General features: G+C 41.6%; 1 long non-coding RNA gene across 1 annotated transcript; it reads left to right on the top strand.

The window, feature by feature from the left end:
* The first annotated feature begins 4,958 nt into the window (after positions 1–4,958).
* LOC311060329 lies at positions 4,959–16,613 on the top strand. Its single transcript, XR_014602245.1, has 3 exons — positions 4,959–5,266; positions 7,378–7,479; positions 14,246–16,613. It is a non-coding gene; the product is annotated as an uncharacterized lncRNA (long non-coding RNA).
* Positions 16,614–18,029: the final 1,416 nt, after the last annotated feature.

The raw sequence follows: 18,029 nt of genomic DNA, 5'->3' as shown, positions 1-18,029 counted from the left end.
GTTTAAGTAATAATAAACATAATGATATTTTGTAGATTTTATTATTAGTGTGTTGTAAACAGAAATGCAAGCAAGTGGACAAATAAAAATGCACCCTATTGAGAAAAAAAATGAATAAATAAAAAAGTACTTACACAGCAGATAGTTGTAATACTTTAGAGGCTCCGTGAATGTTGTTATAAAGTGTTAGTACTGCATCACAAACACTACATTTTGTTGTATCATTTCTCTCTTCCAGGTTTCACTCTTCCAGGGTGGAAGAGTGAAACCGAAACCAGGGAAGAAAACCAGGAGACTTATCAAGGAGGAGAAGAAAAACAAAAAAAGCACTCGACACGCTCCGCATCATGATACACGAGTACAACGGAAAGTACTCCGAGATCGTTTCCTACAAGAAGGTACTGCACAGCTAATTTAACCTAATTGACCCTTACAGGTCCATTTTAGTTAAATGTGTGCACTCTATACCAGCGGTTCTCAAACTATGGATAGCGCAGTGGCAACCAGAAAATAAGACTACGTTTGAGAACCCCTGCTCTATACAAATAGATCAATTAACACAGAAGATTAAACTGTGAGGGCCTTCTTCATCACTATTCATAACAGGGTCATACTCAGTCATAGTTTCGGTGTGAATCAATAATGTCCAAATTCTCCCTCTTTCTCAGAAACGTTTCCTTGATGATGATGATTTGGTGTAGCATCTCTTCCATTGTTTTCTTTCCTTCTCTGCAGAATACAGAATGGGTGGAAAATATTGTAATGATAAGATGGATTTCATCTTACATTGCGGTGCCTTTTGGCGCCGTCACTGACGTGCACCGATGATGGACGATGGACAGATGATGAACAATGGGCTGACGAGGACACAAAGAGGGTCGCAGGCAAAACCAATAGAAGGTAAGTGTTACTGTTTTGGAGCCCCAGTGGAGCAGGTGTATTGTAGTTTGCAAGGTCAAAGTTTAGCCCCTATGCTCATACATTTACATTGTTCTTGTTTAGAATGACTGTAGGTGTAGCATCTCTGAGTCCTTTCTAGCGTCAGCTATTTTTGAGTCAAACTACCTTATTTAATTTTATCAGGTTTGCGGAGCTCAAGACCGGTATCAAGACCATCCGCAACACCATGGAGGTCCGAGACAGGGTGGAAGAGTGAAACCGAAACCAGGGAAGAAAACCAGGAGACTTATCAAGGAGGAGAAGAAAAACAAAAAGCACTCGACACGCTCCGCATCATGATACACGAGTACAACGGAAAGTACTCCGAGATCGTTTCCTACAAGAAGGTACTGCACAGCTAATTTAACCTAATTGACCCTTACAGGTCCATTTTAGTTAAATGTGTGCACTCTATACCAGCGGTTCTCAAACTATGGATAGCGCAGTGGCAACCAGAAAATAAGACTACGTTTGAGAACCCCTGCTCTATACAAATAGATCAATTAACACAGAAGATTAAACTGTGAGGGCCTTCTTCATCACTATTCATAACAGGGTCATACTCAGTCATAGTTTCGGTGTGAATCAATAATGTCCAAATTCTCCCTCTTTCTCAGAAACGTTTCCTTGATGATGATTCATCATCAGATACATCTGATGATGAAAATGATGCCGCATAGCTCCCTGCACCGCAGAGCCCCTGCCGCAGAGCTCCCGCAAAGCTGACTTGGAAACAGTTCCTCAAGACACCCAATGGCGCGGGGGATGAGGCTGGGGATTGATCGATATTTGGATATATAATCCAAAATGATTTTTGTGCATCCTCACCCACCTACAGCACATCCCCTAATGTACTGTACTGTACTTTTTATGGTAACCTATTCCATAAAACATTGTTAATTTATTAATATGTCTGGGTATGTTTTTTGTTTTTGTTTATTTTAATTTGACTTTATGTGAATGTTACAATCATTATACCTCGTATTCTCATCAGAGTGCTCAGCACGCTCCGCATTATGATCCACCACTACAACAGAAAGTACGACAAGATTGTTTCTAACAAGGAGGTACTGCACAGCTAATTTAACCTAACTGACCCTTACAGGTCCATTTTTTCTTTCTTCTCCCACAGAACCGATGGCCCCACAATCTGAGGCCTCGGAGCTAGAAGATGAGTTGAGGTCCATCGAGCGACTCATTGACGAGCTTCTGCAGCGGAAGACAGCCCTGTACGCCCGTCTTGCCAACACCGAACCTGGGGGTAGACTACAGTCTACGGCCGCCGCCGGTGCCCCTGATGTCGGATCCTCGCTCTGCTCTCCATCCTGGGCGACTGTTGTTAAGAAGGGCCGGCGTAAAATAGTCCCAAAAGCCAAAAATGACACACTCCCCCTCTTTGATCCCGGTGTGGATCTGTCATTTCCAACCTCCAATTCATGCTCTCTTCTAGGAAAGTTTCCCCGGGACTCTGTCCTCTCCCCTATTCCACTCCAGGCCCGTCGAGTGAACACTGTGACTAGAAGATACTCCACACCTGCTTCTCAGCGTTCGGTCGGAAAGAAACAACCCGTTAGCCCTGAAAGCCCCACTCTGCCCACACCGGGCTCACCGCAGTCTTCGCATTGATTTAGTAATCTTTTTTTATTTATTTGTCTTTTGAGCGTTTTTTGTGTTTTTATTTCTTTATTTGCACCACTGCTCCCCTTGCAAACATGTATTATTTTGTATTCTTATGAACTTTTAATTCTGTTATTTAATAACTTGGCATTTAATATGTATTGTTTCTATATTTTTGTATAACAATGTGCTAATAAACTAAACTAGAGCTTGTGCATCGGCTATTTTCAAAAAATGTGCCTCCTTCATTTGCCAATGTTTGACCTGTTTTTATATATTCAATTCAGTCTTTATTTCAGAACCAGGGAGATCCACATCACAATTAAAATGTATAAAAAATAATGCAAATAGACCACATTGTTCAGTCTCTGACAAACAAACATGTGCGCCAATGGTTCCAGTCTAGAGGTGAACCTGACCTAACTGCGTGTGGGGTCCGTTATGACTGCGATTATGTCATTTACTGACTCAGATGCCCTACACCAGGGGTCTTCAACATTATCCTTTTTTTTAAGTGAGTCATGTTGTGATGACCACACACCGCCCACTTCACACTGGGTGTGATTTTTTTTTAACCACTTGAACCCTAGCATCCCTATTGTGAGGGGAACATTAGCCAAAAATAGCATATCTACAAGCTCACAACGCCTCGCAGCACGAGGCGTTGTGAGCTTGTAGATCTGCTATTTTTGGCAAAGGTGTAGGTGTAGAGGGAAAAAAGAGGAAAAATGTTTTTATCTGAAACAATTTTATACAATATAGAGGGGGTCCCTGCTTCATCTCTCTCTCAGCTAGGGGGTCCTTGGGCTGAAAACGTTGAAGACCCCTGCCCTACACATAAACCTATACATAAGGTTACGTAGCACAGCAAGAGTAGGTGGGTACCCCGACACTAATCTGAGTTCCCAGGAGTTTTCGCCAGCTCTGGCCCCGACACTTACAACCATCTGGCTTGCACTGGAGCTTCTTGGAGCTCTCAGCAGCAGCCTCATACAGTCATTAGGCCACTGTGAGTCGTCTGATGCTGCCTTGTCTGTATAGCAAAGGTGGCCAGTATACAGTGGTGTGCAAAAGGTTTTAGTTTAGTTTGTTGATTACTTTTGATGCAGTAATGGTCTTGTTTTGTTTTCGTTCTTTCTTTTTTGAAGTATTAAAAAAGTCTTAAAACACTGCACACTAAAAAGTGGGGAAGGGACATGAACGGTCATTGACGTTGAGATACAGTAAATGAGGACTCTTCTAAAAGGCTTAATCAACAGTGAGGCACTTGAGTAACAACTATAAACCATAAAACTAAAATGAAGGAAAATAACAGTGGCTGCCCTGCTGACCACGGTCCTGTGTCATCAGTTCAGCCTAATAGGCCCGAGGCACCGTACACCCAACGGCAGGAGCATGGGCTGACCAGGGTCTGGTTCTGTCTGGCACTCTCAGACTCTTGCTAAAGTGCATAAACAGTATAGTTGCTGGTTCACAGCAGTCCTGCTGCACAGCACCACCAGAAACTCTTTAGTTAAGTTTGGACGCACGGTGCTGGCCACCTGTGAGCGAAGCCAACCCAGGACAGAGCTATACACACACACACGACGGACGAGAACAAACGCGACTCTGTCTCTGCTCCCACGAGAGCTTCTCTTACATATAAAGGCTGTTGCTGCCGCCTGCTTTGAGCTCCCCAGGTCCTAAGGTCCCACCCTCACATTTAAATCCCCTTTTATATTCTATGTATTTTAAATATAGGACGTTGTCCCCCTTTTAGGCCTACTCAAGGGGGACAACGTCGCATTTGTCCATGTGTGGTCCATGTATGGTCTATGTATGGAATGCATGTGCTGTATGATAGCATATAATAAAAAACAACGTAATACTTCCTAAGGTTAATATGAGCATCAAAACAATACAACATTTTTATTATCACATGCATTCCATACATTGCTGCGTTTTTTTTATTGTTTCTTGTTTTGGGTTTGTTTAACAGTGGTTTTGAAACATTCAAAGGACCCCCAAATTAATGTGACCCCTGTACCAGATTAGTGTCAAAATGTTTCAAAAAATATATTCTAAATGTTTCATTTAAAAAAAAAATTTTTTTGAGAAGAGCAGATCTACAAGCTCACAACGTGTTGCATTGCAATGCGTTGAGAGCTTGTAGATCGGCTATTTTCAAATATCCGATGCATGCTTCTTTTGGGCTTGTTTTCAGTAATCTCTCAAAAACAGATTCAGAGCTGCGAAGGTAAAAAAAAAACAGCAGAGGGCACTGTTTTTTTTTGGACGATGGGTTCCCAGATTGGTTTTCAGAGACCTGGTGGCTTGTTTCTCTCTCAAAACCTGGCAACGCTGGTCTAAACCACTCACAGCGATTGGGGGCGGGGTTTCAACACAAAAACAAGGAAGTGCCTTTCCGTGTACATCTGTTGTCTTAACAATCATTTAACTAACGGTCTAAATAGCAGAATTAAACAGTTGTTTCACAGCGGAATACGTGTGTAACTCCTCGGTTTCACTACAGACATCCGTAGGACCAGGTGGAAACCTTTACATTTGTGACACGACGTTGGATGATATCTAATAACGTTTTTTCTCTAAAAACAAACCAACATGAAGCTGATCCGATGCGAATCTCATTGAAATGCGTTGATAATTCGACTAAATATACGATTACTTTTCTGCCACAACGCTTCTGTGACGAGAGCTCACCCAAAGTCGGGTGAGTAACACACACACACACACACACACACACACACACACACACACACACACACACACACACACACACACACACACACACACACACACACACACACACACACACAGAGAGAGCATCATCATCACTCAGGCTGACTCTGGTCCATAGCCGTTAGAATCGCTTCATGGACCAGAGCTGCCTGTCATGGAAATAAACAGTGGTGTGAAACAGTGGTTCTCAAGCTTTTTCATGTCAAGGACCCCCAAATTGACACTTATTAGCCCGCGGACCCCCATTTAAGAAGATATGCCAGGGACCCTCATAAGAGAAGATCTTTACGGCTCTAGCAGTGATTCTCAACCATTTTAATTTCAAGGACCCCCAGTTTGACATGCATTATGCTACAGACCCCATTTAATGGCATTTCTATCTCTGGGACCCCAATTCATATTGTAAAATCAATGTTAATTTAACTCTGAGAGTCCATTTGGTTCCATTTGTACACTCTCAGAGTTACAGACCCATAAGGGTCCATTTGCTTCCTGTCCATCATTTAGCTGGGAACCCCCTCAAGTACCCCTGGGGGTCCCCGGAACCCACTTTGAGACCCAATGGTGTAAAAAGTACTCACATACTTAAGTTAAAGTATCAATACTACAAGGTAGAACTACTATTTTTAATGTAAAAGTGCTGTATTCACATTTTACTTGAGTAAAAGTACTAAAGCATTGGTAGCCTTCTTGGATCAAGACACATCATGTATTTAATCGAGTCTGACTTTTACTTTCGTATCTACTATAGTCTTGGCTAGCACCCCCCCAGTGCGTCCTCCTGGGTTACACCTGGGTAAAACCGAATCCATCCTTTATAAACCTCTGCAAGGCCGACGGCTTCACAGTGGCTTAAAAGTGGGTGACAATGTGATCACAAGGAAAGAGGAAATTACCTACCTGCGTTGCATTATAGAGGAAAATCTTTCCAGTGAAAAATTGCAACAAAGGTGATACTAATGAAGGCTCTGTTCCATTTAGTGTAGCACAGTAGTTTTCAGATTTTTGAATTTCAGTTTTCCACGACCCCCATAACTCTCAGAGTTACACACCTGTAAAGGGCCATTTGGGAGTGTTGCAGTGAGCCAACATGCACAATATCAGCACCCTGACTCCGTCTGACCAGAATGGAACAGAGCCTTCATTAGTATCATTGGTAACACCTGTGAATGTCTTACAATATGGCTGCTGTGCATAGAGCCTATTTTGAAAAGCAGAAGTCGTTAGAGAATGTGCTGTGAATGCAGAGTGTTATTTACGGTAATAGCAAAACAAAGTTTTTAACATTTATCAAACATTTGCTCAGCCCTGCCATTTAATGCCTTGACCAGCACACTTGTGATGTGATAAAATAGAATACAAGTCTGACCCAACGTTGTTTTCATCCCTTTGTCCGTATATCACATTTAAGTTCAGTTAATTTCAACGTTGTTTTCATCCCTTTGTCCGTATATCACATTTAAGTTCAGTTAATTTCAGCATCAGTTCATTCATTAACAGGGTTAACAGACTCATCTGAAATGCATTATTGTGCACACGTTGCAGAGATATACTGGACCCCTGAATTATAGGTCAAGTGAATGGGCTGTCTCCAAATCTGCTTCACTAATATGAAGGCATGTTGCATGCTCTCTCTCTGTTCTACAGCAACACATATCAACAACATGCAACAGTATCCATGCTACAAACAGCTGGCTTGTTGTCGCAGTCTGGCCAAAGACCTGCCTTATTCTGAAACTGCTAGCCACTAAACCCTATTTTCTATTTTGTCATACAATGTGTCGCACAAAACATTATTTAAAAAAAATATTCGCCTATAATTACATTTATTCATGTCCTGTACTGCACATATGGTGCATCAAAGCACTGCACCTATGGTGCAGTGCTTTGATGCAGTCGTTGTTGTTGTTGTTGTTGTAAGATAATCAAATGTTAGGTCTTCATTGCTTGACTGTTAACTAAATGTACAATTATAATATAGCTCTAGTCTAAATGGAATCACTTTTTTACATTGTGTGTGTGTGTGTGTGTGTGTGTGTGTGTGTGTGTGTGTGTGTGTGTGTGTGTGTGTTGCCTCAGCAGCCATGAGTCAAGACCTGACCTCTGCTGCCCCCTGGAGGACTGCTGCCTCCATGTCTCCCATCTTCACCCTTGAGGAGAACTGCACTGATGCTGAGGCAGGCAGTGAGTAACACATGCACGCACGCACTCGCACTCACACTCACACTCACACTCACACACACACACACACACACACACACACACACACACACACACACACACACACACGTTAAGCAATCTGAGCGATTTATGCATGCCCTGTACCTGTGGTGCAGTGCTTTGAAGAGGTGTCTTTGTTGTTGAATATTTTGTGAAATGTTTTGCTCACACGACCTATTATATATTATTGCTTTCTCAGCTTACATAAAGTTGAATCCAGACTTTGTCAGGAGCAGAGTATATGTCAAGGGTGTAAAAACAAATGTAATGCATGTTTTACTACACTCAAAAGTCAAAAGAGAATGATGTCCATTAGCTGTTTAACTCTGGTCAACACTTTTATCCACTGCCAAACAGTAAACACATTAATGCCTCGTTGTTGCATGTTCCTGTTAATGTCATGTATATGTAGGCCTGTCAAAATTATTACGTAATCGTCTAATCACAATTATTTGTGATAGACCATACCCGTAGGGGAATATGAGCACGCAAAGTGTGCAGTTTGGCTTATGCGCCGAGAACAGACAGTTTATCAGGGATCGAAAGTGAGTTTGTACTGTGTAGTGCAGTGGTTCTCAAACGTTTTTATGTCAAGGACCCCCAAATTGACCCTTGTTAGCCCGCGGACCCCGATTTGAAAAGATATGCCAGGGACCCCTCCCCCCACCCACACACACAGCACGGAGAATGGCGTAGGCATGTTACTCGCCCGCCCCGGGTCCCGTCGCAAACTTATTTATTCAGGCTATTTAGTCAGCCTGTGGCCATGTTTCCCATTCAACCCGGAAAACCCCCCTACGTCCGCTGCCAGTACTGCTCCCGGTTTGGCTACAATGGGAAACATGGCCACAGGCTGACTAAGGTGGGCAAAATAAGCTTCGGCTTCAGCCCATACCTTTTCGGCCAAATAGTCATCATGTTGACTAAGATGTACTGTATGTTCAAATGTTTTGTTGTAAAAAGAAATCATGACCGAAATAAATAAACTAACTAACTAAATAAGCGATTTAAACGGGTTACGGGTAGTTTCGCTGCCGACCTAAAATATTATGCAGCCGACCAAACCTTAAACATCCGTGCGGTTTAGAATCTACCATTAGTTTTGGGTTATTTTGCATAATTGTCATTATCTCTTCCATGTTGAAACATGTTCAAAGATTTTCAAATATAAGAAAAGCAAAATTAGCAGATCTACAAGCTTACAACGCATTACCAAGTGATGCGTTGTAAGCTTGTAGATCTGCTATTTCTGCTTTTTTTTTAAGTATAAAACACACGCACACTTGCTTTCTCGGGGTCCATAAAGTTTAAAGATGGGTTGCCGTGATCCCCCCCAAAACATGATCATCAGGTATTATTATTATAAGAGGAAAATATTTTTCAAAAAAGTGTAAAGAAAGTGTTAAAATTATCTCTTTATTTGGACACACCCAGCTGTTCAAGTGTACCTTTCCACCATAGATATAGAAACCTAGATACCTCATTGGCCTCTGCAGTTCATTGGAGCGACCTGTTTTGTATGGTGGTTAATAAAATAAAATAATTGTAATTATGCAATGAATTAATTTGATTCTATTTGGTTTTGTAATCAATTCATTTTTGAGCAGGTATAGACATACACAGGTGATAAGTGCCGTGTTTAGAGATAGCAATTAACATGGACACCCGTCCATTTCTAAAATATCTAAATACAAGTAAAGCTTCAACATGCATCTAAAACTATTAGCTTAGAACATAGTGGACATATGTGCGTGGGATGCAAAAAAGGCGTTGACTTCTACACTAGGTATGGACACTGTTACTGTATATTTTTACAAGCCTACAGTAACAACTACTGATGACACTTGCTAAGCATTGTGTGTGCGTGCGAGCGCGCTACAGTTTGGATGATTATAGCCTGTATTTTGGTTTTATCATATAAACAATGATATTTTATATAGGCTACTACACATGGCTGTCAGTACACTCTGTGCGCTTCAGTTGTGTGTGCTCCTGTATCAAAAACAAATAGCCTACCTAAGTCTATTTGGGATAGATAGATAAGTGGTCAGTAACTAGTTTGATGTGCTCTTGTGGTGTATTGTTTGGTTTTCTGGCAATCTGGCACAGAATGTTGTATTTGTGCACAGTGGAGTAACAAGTTGTGCTGCCTTTCCATTTCGTTTTGAGCTCAGAATTGATATGCCCAAAATGCGCAAATTAGTTGGACTGTGTGTGCATATGTGTGTGTGTGTGTGTGTGTGTGTGTGTGTGCGTGTTTGTGAGCGCGCCCCCACATGCGTGCGTGCATGTGTATGTTATTATGATTTTTTTGCCCCCCCCTGGCACAAATGTGAAACTCCGCCTATGCACCCACCCCCCAGCAATGAGCGCAAAAGACCGATAGCTCAGCTGGGCTTCGCCCGGTAACTTGGAATGAGCTCTGCTCTCCAGACACAAATGTCCCTTACTGAGCACACAGCTTAGTAGTGTCCCTTCCCCCAAGGAATCATGTCCATAGGGAAATAGTACTGCCCTTAATGACTTGACTATATTACTACTATATATTGACATCAGTGATATTATTTACAGCATCACTGCACACATTTTACTATTGTTTTAGTGTGTAGGGCATATCTTCAACCTTACTATATTTATTTGAATATTACTTAGAAATAGGATGTAAACTAAATGTAGTCTATAATTGGACACTGTTGATTGTAATACTGACTAGCTGACAGTTGATCTTTCACTCCAATCTAGCATTTCACAGCCTTTATGTATTAATGCTGTTTCTAATTATACAGCAATCAGTGGTTGCATACACAAACGATAATGGTAGAACAGTATGTATGGGAGATTGGCTATAAAACATCTCACTGTGCTCTCATTTTGTACATTCATTGGAGCCATCTCCACCATTGTTTTCCTCGAAATACACACATTGTCACATAGGAATACTTAATGGCCACAAGTCTTGCGTTTATTATTTTAAAACACAACGTTATATCCAACAACTAGCTCTGGCAACCCAATGGGGATTGAAACGGTATGAGTGGGTCCCACGTCGGTAAGGTCCGGCGACGCAAATGTCCAATTCTTATCTTCTGAACATCGTATGAAAAATGTAAAGGTATTCGCGGAATCCTAGAGGTGTCTGTAGTTCCGACGGTCTGGAAAAATGAATGGATGTGGTGAAACTACTTTTTGAACCGAGGTTTTATGCCAGCCTGGTTTGAATTTAACACGCAGAGAAGAAGTCTTAACCAACGCAGGGCCGAATCCTGTAGCTTAGCCTTAGACAGATGGGCGAAACTGTAGAAACTGTCAAACCGTTTCATGTTGCTCATTAGACTACTTTTATTTGGGTTGATAGATGTTTTAACTCACCGGTAACACTCTTGAGGTGGTGCTTTCTGTATCCCCAGGATAATGTACTGCATATTAAATTGACGGGACAGTTGCATGGTCAGTCAGTATTTCTCTAGTAAATCCCTTAGCTTAACCTTTCCATTGGTTTAGGGTAATGTTTGAGAGTGAGAGAAACTTGTCCTCAATTTGCATTTGCTATTAGGAGTAAAATAAAGTTTGGGTTTATCAAAAATAAATGACTTTTTATCTTCTATGGTATATGGGTACATTTTAACCCTTAACACCACAGATGTCACTATTTCTAGCGGCGCTAGAGCGGATCCTGCTCTATACCTGACTTTGTCCGTGTTCACCGTCAAGGTTCTGATTGGTCAGACCCGTCAACGTTCTGATTGGTCAGACCTGTCAACGTGGATCCTGCTCTATACCTGACTTTGTCCGTGTTCACCGTCAACGTTCTGATTGGTCAGACCCGTCAACGTTCTGATTGGTCAGACCCGTCAACAAAGTGATTGGTCAAGCTTCACGTGACACATGGCTATAAACACATTATAAACACATATCGATGACAAAATGTATCAAAGGCGCGGCTACCTTCACACAGGGTGTGATTTTTTAATAATATTAACAATTTAAAGTTAAAAAACAAAAACAAGCATCTTGTTTTTGTTCTTTAATATATATTAAAAGTGTGTTAAAAGTGTAATTATATTAAAAGTGTGTTTTAATATTAGTCTATTATAGCTAGATAACATCATTATCCATTGTCTTCATTATAGGAAATGTAATGCGTGAATTTTATTTAAAAAAGATATATTGAAAGATGAAACCCTAACCCTAAACCAAAATAGTATTTTAAAAAGTGTTTACATGGATATGAATGCATAACAAGTCACCTATGAGGTGGGAGAAAAAAACAAAAAACAAAATTTATATTTTTTGAGTATTTTGGGCTGAGTTAAATCACGGGTCAAATTTGACCCGCTAACACCAATAGTGTCTGCAGGTTTCTAACACAATGCAAGGGTTAAATAAATCATTGAATACCTATAGTATTTCATTATCCACATGAAACCTAGCATCTCTATTCTGGACACGTCATAATTAGGGATGTGCCCAGGAATTCATTTCACTGACGTTTAACCAACATTTTTTATAACATTTTATTTGAATAGTCAAAAATGTATACATTTTAATTAATCACTCAGAAAAGTATTTTAGGAGTATATCATTTTAAAATCATTATACTATTGGAATCTTACACAGCTGCTCGGCTGCTCCCAATTATTAATTACATGAAGCCAGTGCACAAAAGTAGGTCAAATCAATTAGCTGTCACTCCAGCGCAAGTCGGTCCTGGTCAGAAGAACGCTAATGACCAGCGGGGTAGCTCCCCTTCAACCATAACATGACGTGTAGTAGGCCTATTTGATTTTCAGCCATCATTCTCCATGTTCTCACCTCAAACGCTGGATTATTTATTCAAATCGACCGGATCACAGAGGCTAATAGGGGCGATTCACATCCAGGTGTTTATATTGGGTGTGAATTCTCCATTGCAACACTTTCCCATCAAAATCAATGTACTCACAAACGTTGCTCTTTTTTTCAAACCGACAGTGTCAGTAGTGAGAGTAGGCTAGATTTACTCACACTGGGATCAGTGGAATGTGAATGATGCCAGCTGCAGGTGACCAGAACTGTGCAAATCAGTGTGACATGCCCCGCGAAACACCCTTGTTAATACTTAACTGGCATGTATTTACTTATTTTACTTGTTAAAAGCAATATTTTCTTAAGACATGACACTAATATGGGTGCAAATTGGAAATGTGTAAAACAATTTGTAAAATATATATTTAATAGAATAGACTAATGTTATTTTGTAAATAATTTACTGTAGTAGGGGCAGCCCTGTTTAGTACTGTAGGTTAACCGAATATCCGCGCACACCCCTAGTCATAATAGGTTGAACATTCTGCAAAAATGCAATTCTATAAGCTCACATCTTGTATAGCTTGAAAGCTTGTAGATCAGCTATTTCTATTGCTATTTATAAGAGATCTCTTTGCTGAAAATAGCTGATTTACAAGCTCGCAAGCTATAGGTTCTCAAATGATTGATAGTTGAGAAGTGGGGGTGTGACTGATAAGGGTTTTTGCAAATCGATTATTCGACGCCAGTAATAATAATAGGTTATTTATTTGCTTTCAATTAATTGAACCATCGTGTCCTCTGCAGACCCGGGGCAGATATTTACGCTTTTTTTGGTACTCGAAAACTGTTGGTCCGACTTAGAATGAAAAAATACACAAAAAACATGTGTCACATATAAGACAATATACAAATAGAATGTACTAAAAAGCATGTATCAGAAAAAAATAACACAATTTCAGAGCACAATTGCATTTTCAGAGCACGTTTATTTTTTGTATTAAATAATTTAAATTATCATTAACATCTTAGTGTTTTGTCAATTATTTGGGGGCCCACTTGCAATATCTTCAGAGCCCACCACAGGTTGAGAATCGCTGGTCTACCGAATTAGATTCAAATGTTTGAGAACCACTTCAATAGCCTGTACTGGAAACACTGGCTACAGATTTTTCAGTACAGTTGCATAGTACATGTTAACAGTAATTCATATGACATTTCGCACGGTCGCACGGACAGACCCAAAGAAAGCCCGAAGTGCACAGCGCATGTCCCTGATCAAGATTTCATTCAATGTTATATCACAAGCCAGTCAAAGGATACGATTTGAAAGAAACACAAGTGACGGGTTTTGGCTGAACGAACCACACTCGCTTTGCGAGTCTCCCTCTCTCGAAGCTGGTGATTAATCATTAACCCACAGGATTTGATATTGTCCGTCATAAAATACAAAGCCTATTGCCTACATAAAAAGGAAACTTAGATGTCGTCTTTTGCGATGTGGTAGGCCTAGCTGTCCATCGAGGCTCTTTACACTGATGGAGACACATTTGTGGCAAAAGAGAAAGTGTTTAGGACACGCAGCAAAGAAGTTATTTTATTTAATTTTTTTGCTGCTGAGCGGATGAGTCTGAGCGCGGATCGGTCTGACTCTGAGCACGGAGCAACCGGTGTGCAAATGTAGGTGAGCGAGGGGGGAAACTAGCGTGGCAACAGTGCCCTGGAGCGAGGAGCATCATTTCCCCGCACTCCGCTCCGCTCACATGCTCTGATTCACACCAAACACGTTAACTGTAACAATATTTATTATAATTATGATGAACGATATGTTCTGTACACAGTGGTAAAAAGACAAAGACAAATAATTACAAAACAAATCAATAAGTATCCAATCGGAAACACCTTGAATTGCTCTGTACTGACGTTACTTCCTCTCTCCTTCTAGGTTTCGGGTTCCTTCCTGTGTGTAAAGAAGAGGCTTCCCCTGAACAGCAGGTGAAAAGCCCCAGTCTGGTCCAGGTGAAACTAGAACCTCCGCAGATTAAAGAGGAACAGGAGGAGAGGAACCCCAGTCTGGTCCAGGTGAAACTAGAACCCCCACAGATTAAAGAGGAACAGGAGGAGAGGAGCCCCAGTCTGGTCCAGGAGAAACTAGAACCTCCACAGATTAAAGAGGAACAGGAGGAGAGGAGCCCCAGTCTGGTCCAGGAGAAACTAGAACCTCCACAGATTAAAGAGGAACAGGAGGAGCTACTGCTAAGCCCAGGGGAGGTTGCAGGGTCATCGGTGAAATTACAATCAGTGAAAAGTGAAGATAATGATGAAAACAGAGAAACCGAGTGTCTAGCCAGCACCTCAATTGAACACACCAAAACACAAGCTTATATAAAGTACTGGGTACCATCACAACCAACTAGTGATGACCAGTTCCTCTCTTCACACTATTCTGAATCTGATACTGATGATAGTAATGACTGGACCAGGAATGATGAGACAGTTGTAAACACTCTGGAATCACACAACACACACACAGAAGGACAAAGGTTGTCTTTGAGCAACAAGCTGTCCCAGAACCTGAAATCATTAAAACAAAAGCCATCCAGGAAGAGTCAAACAATAAAGAAAAGCTTTTGCTGTACAGAGTGTGGCAAAGTCTGTGGTCGCAAGGGTGATATGGATAAACACATGAGGATTCATACAGGTGAAAAGCCCTTTGCTTGTACAGTTTGTAGCAAAAGCTTTAACCAAACAGAAAATCTTAAAACACACATGAGGATTCATACAGGGAAAAGGCCCTTTGTTTGTACAATTTGTAGTAAAAGCTTTATCCAAACTGAAAATCTGAAAACACACATGAGGATTCATACAGGTGAAAAGCCCTTTGCTTGTACAATTTGTACTAAAAGCTTTAACCAAACTCAACATCTGAAAACACACATGAGGAGTCATACAGGGGAAAAGCCCTTTGCTTGCACAGTTTGTAACAAAAGCTTTAAACATAATCACAGTCTTAAAACACACATGAGCATTCATACAGGCGAAAATCCCTTTGCTTGCGTATTTTGTAACAAAAGATTTAACAAATCTGTAGGTCTGAAAACACACATGAGGATTCATACAGGGGAAAAGCCCTTTGTTTGTAAAGTTTGTAGTAAAAGTTTTACCCAAACTCAACATCTGAAAACACACATGAAGTTTGTTCATCCTCTAATAAAACTGCCTAATGGGTCAGCAGGGCACAGTGGGTCGCAGGTTGACACCACAAACCTAACATCCGGACTTGCAAGGCACACTGTTGTACCAATACGCCCCAGACTTGCCACAAACACTGTTCAGGTGTCTGACTTGAAAATAGTCACACTAGTTGCCCCAGGCGCACTGTTGATTCAATCCATACCACGCGTGCCACAAACACTCAGGGGGTGTGCCATGACAATTGTCGCACCAGGGGCCATACGTGACCCCCATGGGCCACGTCAGGGGCCCCCGGGGGCTGCAGGTCCCCCAGATGCTACAGGCCCCACAGGCGGATTGTAGCCCGTTGTTGCTACAATCGTCTGTTTCTGCACCAAACATGGCACAAACCCTGCCCTGACAATAGTCACGCGTTGCGTGTTGATTTGTGAGCTTGGCTATTTTTTAGATTTTTTATTTCCATGTATTATACAGGGTTAAGTGGTTAATCAGACTTCGATTTGGTTCATTAGAAAAGCTTTTTTAAATTGTTCTGTCGATTTGGTAGCGTAACATCACATGGATCAGGGACATATCATCAGTGTTGTAGCCTGGGGTCATCGGGTGTTTCGGGTCTCGCAACAACATACACCCTCGCCCAGGTGACTCAGCCGGGGTTGATCAAGCCACGACTTACGTCCCAGTAGCTACCCACGGTCAGTCCTCTTAGGGAAAGACGGGACCTCTCAGTCCGCTTCTCCGGAACTACTCTGCCGGGACTGGGGGAGGCTCTGGCACGTGGCGGGACTCTGTAGGCTCTGTTGCCTGCACCAGACTCCTTCTGGCGTGATGGTTTCTTGGGCCGTGGTGGTACTGCAGGCTCCACTTGTGGCTTGCTTTAATGGCCCTCCTAAAGGCCTCACTGTGGATTTGTTGGGCTTCTTCCTCACAGAAGACTAAGGCTGGGGCGCTAACCCGTACTGCTTCCAGATGCCGTCTACATTCCTGCTGTCAACCGTCTCTCCATTGGTCACCAAACTATTCCTGGTTGTCACAGTCTAATTCCTATGAGCCACTATAAATAGAATCACTAACTAATAAAGAAAATATCACATGGATGCACCTGGGACGTATCATCAGTGTTGTATCATATATGTATGTATGTATGTATATATGTATATATGTATACATGTATATATTTATATATGTATATATATATATATACACACACACAGTCATTTTCATTATCATACTAACAAATCGACAAATAAATTGATAGAAATTATATATACTGTGTGTGTGTGTGTGTGTGTGTGTGTGTGTGTGTGTGTGTGTGTGTGTGTGTGTGTGTATATATATATATATATATATATATATATATATATATATATATATATATATATATATATATATATATATACACTGTATATATACATTCATTGTGATCTGCAGTGAGCAGGTAAAGGAAAATCTAGTGAGGTGGAGAATGAAGGTTAGCCACAGCAAGACAGAATACATGTGTGTGAATGAGAGGAACCCAAGTGGAACAGTGAGGTTACAGGGAGTAGAAGTGAAGAAGGTGGAGGATTTTAAGTACTTAGGGTCAACATTCCAGAGCAATGGAGAGTGTGGAAAAGAGGTGAAAAAACGAGTGCAAGCTGAATGGAACGAGTGGAGAAAAGTGTCAGGTGGGATGTGTGATAGGAAAGTATCGGCAAGAATGACATGGAAGGTGTACAAGACGGTGGTGAGACCAGCTATGTTAAATAGTTTTGAGACATTCGCACTGAGGAAAAGACAGGAAACAGAGCTGGAGGTAGCAGCAGAGACTAAAATGTTGAGGTTTTCTCTGGGAGTAACAAGGATGGATAGGATCAGGAACGAGTACATCAGAGGGACAGCGCATGTTAGATGTTTTGGAGATGAAGCCCGAGAGGCCAGACTGAGATGGTTTGGACATGTACAGAGGAGGGATAGTGAGTATAAAAGACCAAAGGATCGACTGGTTATCTAAACCTGAGCAAGACCCGCTGCAATGGTGTCCAAGCAGGACTTAAACCTAAATGTTCAACCCAAGTGGTTCACAAGGTGAAGTAGTACTAGAGGGTGAAAGAGAATCAGTGCAAGGGCTCTGTAGTCGCCGGAGTATCTGGGTGTAAGGCCAGATACCCTGGTTAGTACATGGTATGCTCTCGGGGAGAGGTTTGAGGATGTGGGAAGGGCTCTGTAGTCGCCGGAGTCTGGGTTGTATGGCTACGGTGACCCACTGTGTCATCCCGGTGGGTCGCTATGAGTCAGTCATATCCATATATGGAGTCCCAATGTCAGTCACGCCCAAAGATACCCACCAGACTTGAATATGTCAGTTATCTCCATATATGGGGTTCCAGGCATCCTGTGACACGGTCTAACTGGCGGTGGTATCCGTTACGACTAAGGCTGGCAAGTATGATATGAAAGCCTTCTTTACAGTGAGTAGATCGGTAGAAGGATTTGCTGAGGTTGAACTGCCAGGCAGGAGGCCTAGAGGAAGACCAAAGAGGAGATTTATGGAT

This window comes from Gymnoscopelus microlampas (assembly GCF_963454915.1).
Source record: "Gymnoscopelus microlampas genome assembly, chromosome: 14".
Lineage (NCBI taxonomy): Eukaryota > Metazoa > Chordata > Actinopteri > Myctophiformes > Myctophidae > Gymnoscopelus > Gymnoscopelus microlampas.
The sequence above is the reverse complement of the archived record's forward strand: the minus strand, read 5'-3'. Positions and strand labels throughout refer to the sequence as shown.